Raw genomic sequence first — 6,855 nt, 5'->3', positions numbered from 1 at the left:
TTCACTTGCATTTGTTTTTCTGCCACAAATGGTTTCAACAGGAATATTCACGTAGTGAAATATGTTTGTAAAAATCTGCGCAACTTACGCGCCCTCCTACATTCATGACACCCTGCGTGAATGTGTATATGTATGTATGTATATATATATATATATATATATATATATATATAATAAAGAATAGTTTTCCCCTGCCAGGTAAATGAGAGTGTGTCGAGGAACATGCCAGAGCTGATTGGGCCGGCGCCACTCTGCATGTCCGGTCACGCACAGAGTGGTGGTCAAGGGAATGGTGGTGTGGAGGGGGAAGGCCTTGCCAGTGGCTTCATGTTACGAGACCGCGGGCTGGTCTCCGCACACAGGTGTGTGTGTCACTCACTCCACAGGGGCTGGCAGGCTCCCAAGGTCCAGCACCCTTGTCTTCCCTGGCCGTTACCTACCATATCCTGGCCTCTCCCCGCTGCAGCGCGCCTTCTGCCCTTAGAGCAGACCCTGTCTCGCTGTGCTCTGTGGCCAACCACACGCCACTGTAGCGCAATTGTTTTCTTTCTCGAGGTTAATTTGGAATGAAAAAAATATTGTTACGAACGTGAGCAAGGCCGCGACACGTGCAGGTGCAGAGCTGGCTGGCGGCTGCCGCAACATGATATGCGCCGCGCGCGCCTGGAAGAGTACAAGGATTGTCGCTTTACCCCCTCCTTCCCTCCACTCCCCGCGCGCGGCGCCCTGCCTTTGACACGTAACTGACACCTGACAGCTGCGGAGTTACGCGAGCCGCCGACACGTGTTTTCGAGAGATTTCTGCCGTCGGGACGCCGCGGAATGACGCGACTGGCCCCGGCCGCGCTCGGGAGTTCTGGAAGGTGTCTGGGCCTTTATAAATGTTTGCCCGGGACGCCGGCTTTAGTGGCAGTGGGGAGTTCAGAGAGAGAGAGAGAGTCAGTAGAGTTGAGGCAGCGAGAGTTCAGGCGGGAGCTTTCCCGCGGCGGAGTTTCGGGGCGATAGTGTCGTGGGTGCGGCGGAGTTCCGAGAGAAGTTCCGAGCGAGGCGTCGAGCGGGATCCTCGGCGAAGGGAAGTGCGACGGCGGCGGCGGAGTGCGGCGACGGAGGACCACGAGGGATGCTGCGGCGAGAGTTGCGCCAGAGGTGCGGCCCAGCGAGGTGTGCGGTGTGTAAGAACCGAGTGACTGGGGAAGCAACATTTTTAAGTACAATTGATCAATTGGCATTTTTAGAGTATTTGCTAGTAATGTAAATAGCGTCAATAAATAAAACTGTGTGTGTAATAAAATCTTTAATTGGGCTATCCTTTGCGAACCCGCGGTAAATCGTAACATTATAAAAAAAAAGGTGGTTGTCTGTAAAGTCGGTTTACGGACGATAATTTTACGTGATAACGTCATAAGAAAATTTTGATGAAAAATTGCACACTTTTTAATTTTAAAATATTATTTACAGTTTTTGAAAATTTAATTTAAATAATTTGTTGAAATATAATCACGAACAATTAGTTATAGAAATAAACTGAAATCAAATAAATGTCAATAAATTGTTAATTTGAAATGACGAAATTGGACAAATGAATCAAATTTTTTAAATCGCTGCTTTTAAAAAGCCCGCCTTAACCTGTTTGATATTATAGAAGACTTTCTCGCACGTTGGTTGGCCGGTTCTTGCACGCTCGGCTCAGGCGGAACGTAACAATGAGTCATGCTTTTTCGTGCGTGTATCCACGGTCATCGATTTATAAGACGTTATCACGTCAAAAATACATTTTGATGCTGTCTTTTATTAAGAGCACCTCTTAATAATACAAAAACTACACTTCCAAAAGAGATGTGATTTTAAAGACGCTTCATTGGTCTGAACCGTTTTTACGAATCACTTTTTTATAAATAACGTTATATTAGAATATTTATCTACACTGAGCGAAGCAGATAATTCAATGGAATGTCTTGTTGAGTTTAGTTACCAACTTATACGAATAGTTTCTCCTGTAAAAAAATTTTGAATTTAAGATAGAATTTTTTTTCCCTTCAGGATTCTGTATTCGTGTGTTTTTGTATTAGAAAAATCAAAAATTAGTTAAGATTAATTAAAATATATAGTAAATTCAAGGTTGGTATACAAAATGAGGTTATTGTTGTAATCGAGCCAATATGGCCAGAGAGGGCGTCACTAGCTGTACTGAGCACCAATAAGGGACAGCAGTGGGACAGCAGTGGGACAGCGGGACTGCTGCTCGCTGCTACACGGGCCTCACCGAGTTGACAACAACTCTCCCTGGCTTCATGTTGCTGCTGAGAGCGGTTCCCGTCCTGTTCCTTGTGCTGCAGTAAACAATCATACAAGTAACACATTTCTCAACTTTTGTTTGACGTGAATACGTCTTTAAAATTGCTTCCTTAGTGGGAGGCGATTTAAAAAAATGAAAAATAACAAATTCGGAAGATACAGTTTGGTGTTGCAGCCACATATCTATCATCTCCATCCAAAAATTTAATGACACCAGTGGATAGCTGAAGAATCAAAGAATTCGTTACGCCAAGTGAGGACTGTGACGCATCGCGCGCGGTGGAGGGGGAAGCGCCGCCATTTTGAGGTCATTTTGCTGCGTTTCGAGATTTTTGAATCGGAGGATCTACGACGTTAGTTTGCGTTTTAATCGTCAGCTCTCGTCAAAATTTATCGGTTGCATATATAAAACATTAGTGTAAAATAGTTACAGTGTATAAATATAGTGTTAAAATAAAAAAAACGTATTATATATTTTGTATAGAAAGTATTACCTGTTACATACACATATTCACGTACAACACACGGCCGTGTCCATGACACAGCCACCCCCCCCCTTTTTTTTTTGCTTGTAACGGAATGAGATTTAATATTGTTAAAAATGGGTGTTAAATAAGTAAGCTCGCATTTTGGTCCCCCCCCCCCCCCCGGCCGCAAGTACTACTGGTATCCACTGGCGAAGCTTCTGTTGTTTTTCTCTGTGTGCTCCCGGTTATTCCTGGCGAGACTTCTGCTGATTTTTCCGAGTGATTCTGGTTATTCCTGAGAAAACATTCGCTGCATGTATTTTTTCTCTCTCGGAATAATACAAGCAATTTTATTCAGAGTTTCGTTTAATTAGTTGATTTCTGTTACTATAAAAGCACTTACAATATTTTTCATCAAGTTAAATTCAGACAAAGATTCATTACACAGACGATTACTTTGACCTAAAACAGCTGAGATGCTCTATCATGCGAACTGGACGTGTTAGCCTGACCAACCAACCGATATGCATGGACACCAACTGGTCATTTTAGCCTGAACACAAACTGTAAGTGCTTAACCACCTACAAGACGTTCCTGGTTAATTGACTGTCACGTGGAGATGCCCTGAAAACATGTCAAGCCATCCAAAGGGCTAGCTTCTCGTTTTAAGAAGACTGTATAAATATAGAAACACTTGTAATTTGCTTGTATTTTGTACTTGTATAATTTAAATAATAATTTTTTTTTATTTTTAAATTTTTTTCGCGAATCTGTCACTTCTTTTTAGTAAATTGATGTGATATTTAATTCATTTTTTTTTGATCAAGGATCGAATCGAGGATAGGAATCGACCGAATAAGTAAATTAATGAGTCATTTATTTTATGAAATTTGGAAGTTCGCCCTAATTCCAAGCTTATTAATTACAGAGATTCTAGATGGCGGATCCAAGATGGCTACCATATCGTTATATTGTCTTATTAAATATCTTTCTTGGCGTTAGAGGTGGGGTTCAGTCCGGCAGTGGCTTACTTAAAAGATGGATTAGTCACCATTTTTTTGCCCTCGCCGAGTTCGAACCGAGGTCTCCATGACATGAAGTACTTTTTTTTTCTCATAATATGTTTACACTTTTAATTAATATTTTACGAATTTTCTTCCCCAGTTTTCTAAGTTAAGATTTGCGAACTTTCAAGATGGCATCCTTGGCATTACTATTCAAAAGTCCGGATGTTATAGACTCCAAGATGGCAGCCTCCCTCAGATGACAACAAGATGGCTGACATGTCAGAATCGAAAAAAGTGACTGTAGACATGAAATTAACATTCAAAATGGCAACCGTAACGAAACGTTCACCTATCGTGGAATGGTGCGCTAAATTTCAAGATAATGATTAAGGTCAAGTTCAAGGTCAAGGTCATCCAAGATAACAGCCTCCAGCAGTCGACAAGATGGCGGACATGATGTCATAATCGAAAAAAAAATTATTGCGTTGTCAGATCCAAGATGGTGGACGTACGCCAAGATTTAAACTTGTGACCGTAACGAAAAGTGAAATTTCAGAGCTTGGGGCATTCGATTTCAAGAGATGGCCGAAACGATGATAGCGGCCTAGTTGAAAGATCAAGATAAAAGTTCAAAGTCAGTCAAGGTCAAAGGTCAACGTCAAGGTCAATGGAGAACATAAGCCGCTAGTAGTTATGGACCCACCCAACAGATAGCGTCACATGTCGCGCGAAACATGGCGTCAGTTTCCACTGCGAGAGTCGCAGTTGTTCTGTGATCGCACCCGCCGTTGCAAGCAGTTCGAATCAGAGATTAGAGAAAGTAACAGATGGAGCATAAACACAGTTTGTAGGTCTCTCTGCTGATACGCCCCTCGTGTCCTTGTTATTGCTATTTATTAAAATTGACAAATTGTCGAAAAACAGGCCTTGGAAGTGGCGGGCAGAAAAGAAATAATTAAGAACAAAGTTTAAACATCAGAGGCGGACACGGGGTGGGTCCAACGAAAATTTGTAAACTCCCTATCAAGACCTGGGAGCATAGTGTGGATCGTTATTGCCTTAAGTAATAAAAACAAACAGTTATGTTTATAGGCATCCTTTTATTTAAGATCAAAGTTTGTTTTCAAGATTTTCTGTTACAAGCTATAAAGAGAAAATACTTCTATCATTGAACCATTTTTAAAGAGAGCTTATTTTACCTAATCATTTGCCGACCCGGGCCGCGAATAGAAAATTATTTTTCCAACACATCATTCTTAAATAAACCTTAAAGTTTTAACATTTTACAATAATCTGTAATCACCATATTAGCTTATCATTTGTTAATTATAACCATTTCACATATACAATTTCGAGATGGATGAAGAGACCAAAACTGTTAAACTGGTTAGAATCTGATATCTGAAATTACATTTGGAAATTAAAAAAAAAAATTTCACTGGCACTCGCTCTCACGAACTGAATATTTTCTGGCGGTTCGTAGCTGATGGTGAAAAGGCCGGGAGTGAGGGCTTCCACTAGCGAAACCACCAATTCAAAATTGGAGGTCGCCGGGCTTCCTTAGTTCCCCATGATGGTTTCCTTCTCTTTGGGGGGGAGGGGGGCTAGGACCCTGTCTGTGGACAGACCAAACCAAAAAAAAATTAGATCTGCACCACAGACAGAACAAGGTCGGGTCAGAAAACGACCGCAACAGAGACAAACTTCTAAGGACCGAAGAGAGAACTTACCAAAACAGGGTAGTAGTTGTTAGGCGAGCCATGTTGCCTGGTAGGAAGATGGAGGGCGATTCGCGGCCGACGTCGCGGTTAAAAAAAAAAAAAAAAATGTGGCACCAGATAAGAAATTTGGTTCGCGGAGAAACTTGGATTACTACGTAGAGGCTATGCTGAGATGACTAAAATAAAAAACCAAAAGGTAAACAGGGAAACATCCCTTTTCTGATCAGACTACATGTTAGTACTGCTGCTCGGCGTCAGTTATGATTTAACTTGACGGAGCCCGACACGCGATCAGCGGACTACCGACGCGGTCGTTCCAGAGTGCGGAGCAAGAGTCCCCTCACATCCGCGCCGCGTCACTAATTCAAACAAGGTCTTCGTCCTAGAGGGTGGGGGGGCGTCGGAAACCTTCGGCAACTCTCGTCGTCCGGCCCGAAGTGAACTATCGTAAAAGACTTCCCTCTGTCGGAGTTTGCACGCACTAAGATCGACCAGGGGCGAGTCGCGGTTCAGTCGACTTAAAAAAAACTACACCCTTATGTAACCAGATAAATTAAAAAAAAATAAAATGTTCCAAATTAATTTAAAATTATAGTAAAAATTTAAAAAAATGTGTCTAAATGCCTAATTTCCGGCACACTGCTGAAGCCAGGGGACGTAAGGGGAAGCAGGTCGCCGCTATATTGTTCCATGAAGAAAATCGCATTTTCTCATAAGTTATGTATGTATGGTGGTGGAAAAGTGCATGAATATTAAACAAATAAAGACTGCTGACTCGAGAAAAGTGATTGTTTACAATAGTACGTAGTAAACTACATTTCTGTACACTATATAAACAAATGGCCGCCATCTTCTTACGTGAACAAACTGGCCACAGTGCTCAGAGCTTATGGTCCATCTGTAACTTCCTCTAATCTCTGGTTGGAATGCCTCGGAAGCGCGGTGTAGTTTGGGCAGGGAGGGAGGGGTTAGAGCAGCTGGCCGGACACTCCGCCAAGGCCGAGCCCTGTCGCACTCTCGCGCTAGTCGCCGCTTAGTTGCTCGGATATGACATTCTGATGGTCACCAGTGGCGTAGCTTAGGTGACTGGCGCCCCTGGCCAGAATTGAAAATGGCACTCCCTCATGGATTAAAAGAGGGGGGGAGACGGTTCAGTAACGCTAACACCCTCCCCCCTCTTCAGATGCCCCTGATGGGGGCCATCCCTGCCACCCGCTAGCTACGCCACTGATGGTCACATGACGATTATCGGAAGTTTTCACGTGTTTGGTGAACTAAGTTACGGTGGGGTCTCCGTTTTCGAAGACCGCTTATCGGCAGAGCCACAACTCTAGTAGGCTGTTGGAACCTGTGGCTGTGTCATG

At 43.0% G+C, this 6,855-nt stretch overlaps 1 long non-coding RNA gene across 1 annotated transcript; it reads right to left on the bottom strand.

The window, feature by feature from the left end:
* Positions 1-4,850: 4,850 nt before the first annotated feature.
* LOC134539419 (uncharacterized) lies at positions 4,851-6,394 on the bottom strand. The gene is made up of 2 exons (XR_010076308.1): positions 5,501-6,394; positions 4,851-5,386 (listed from the first exon to the last, which is right to left on the bottom strand). It is a non-coding gene; the product is annotated as an uncharacterized LOC134539419 (long non-coding RNA).
* Between the last annotated feature and the right edge of the window lie 461 nt (positions 6,395-6,855).

This window comes from Bacillus rossius, chromosome 15 (genome assembly GCF_032445375.1).
Source record: "Bacillus rossius redtenbacheri isolate Brsri chromosome 15, Brsri_v3, whole genome shotgun sequence".
NCBI classification, from domain to species: Eukaryota; Metazoa; Arthropoda; class Insecta; order Phasmatodea; family Bacillidae; genus Bacillus; species Bacillus rossius.
The sequence above is the reverse complement of the archived record's forward strand: the minus strand, read 5'-3'. Positions and strand labels throughout refer to the sequence as shown.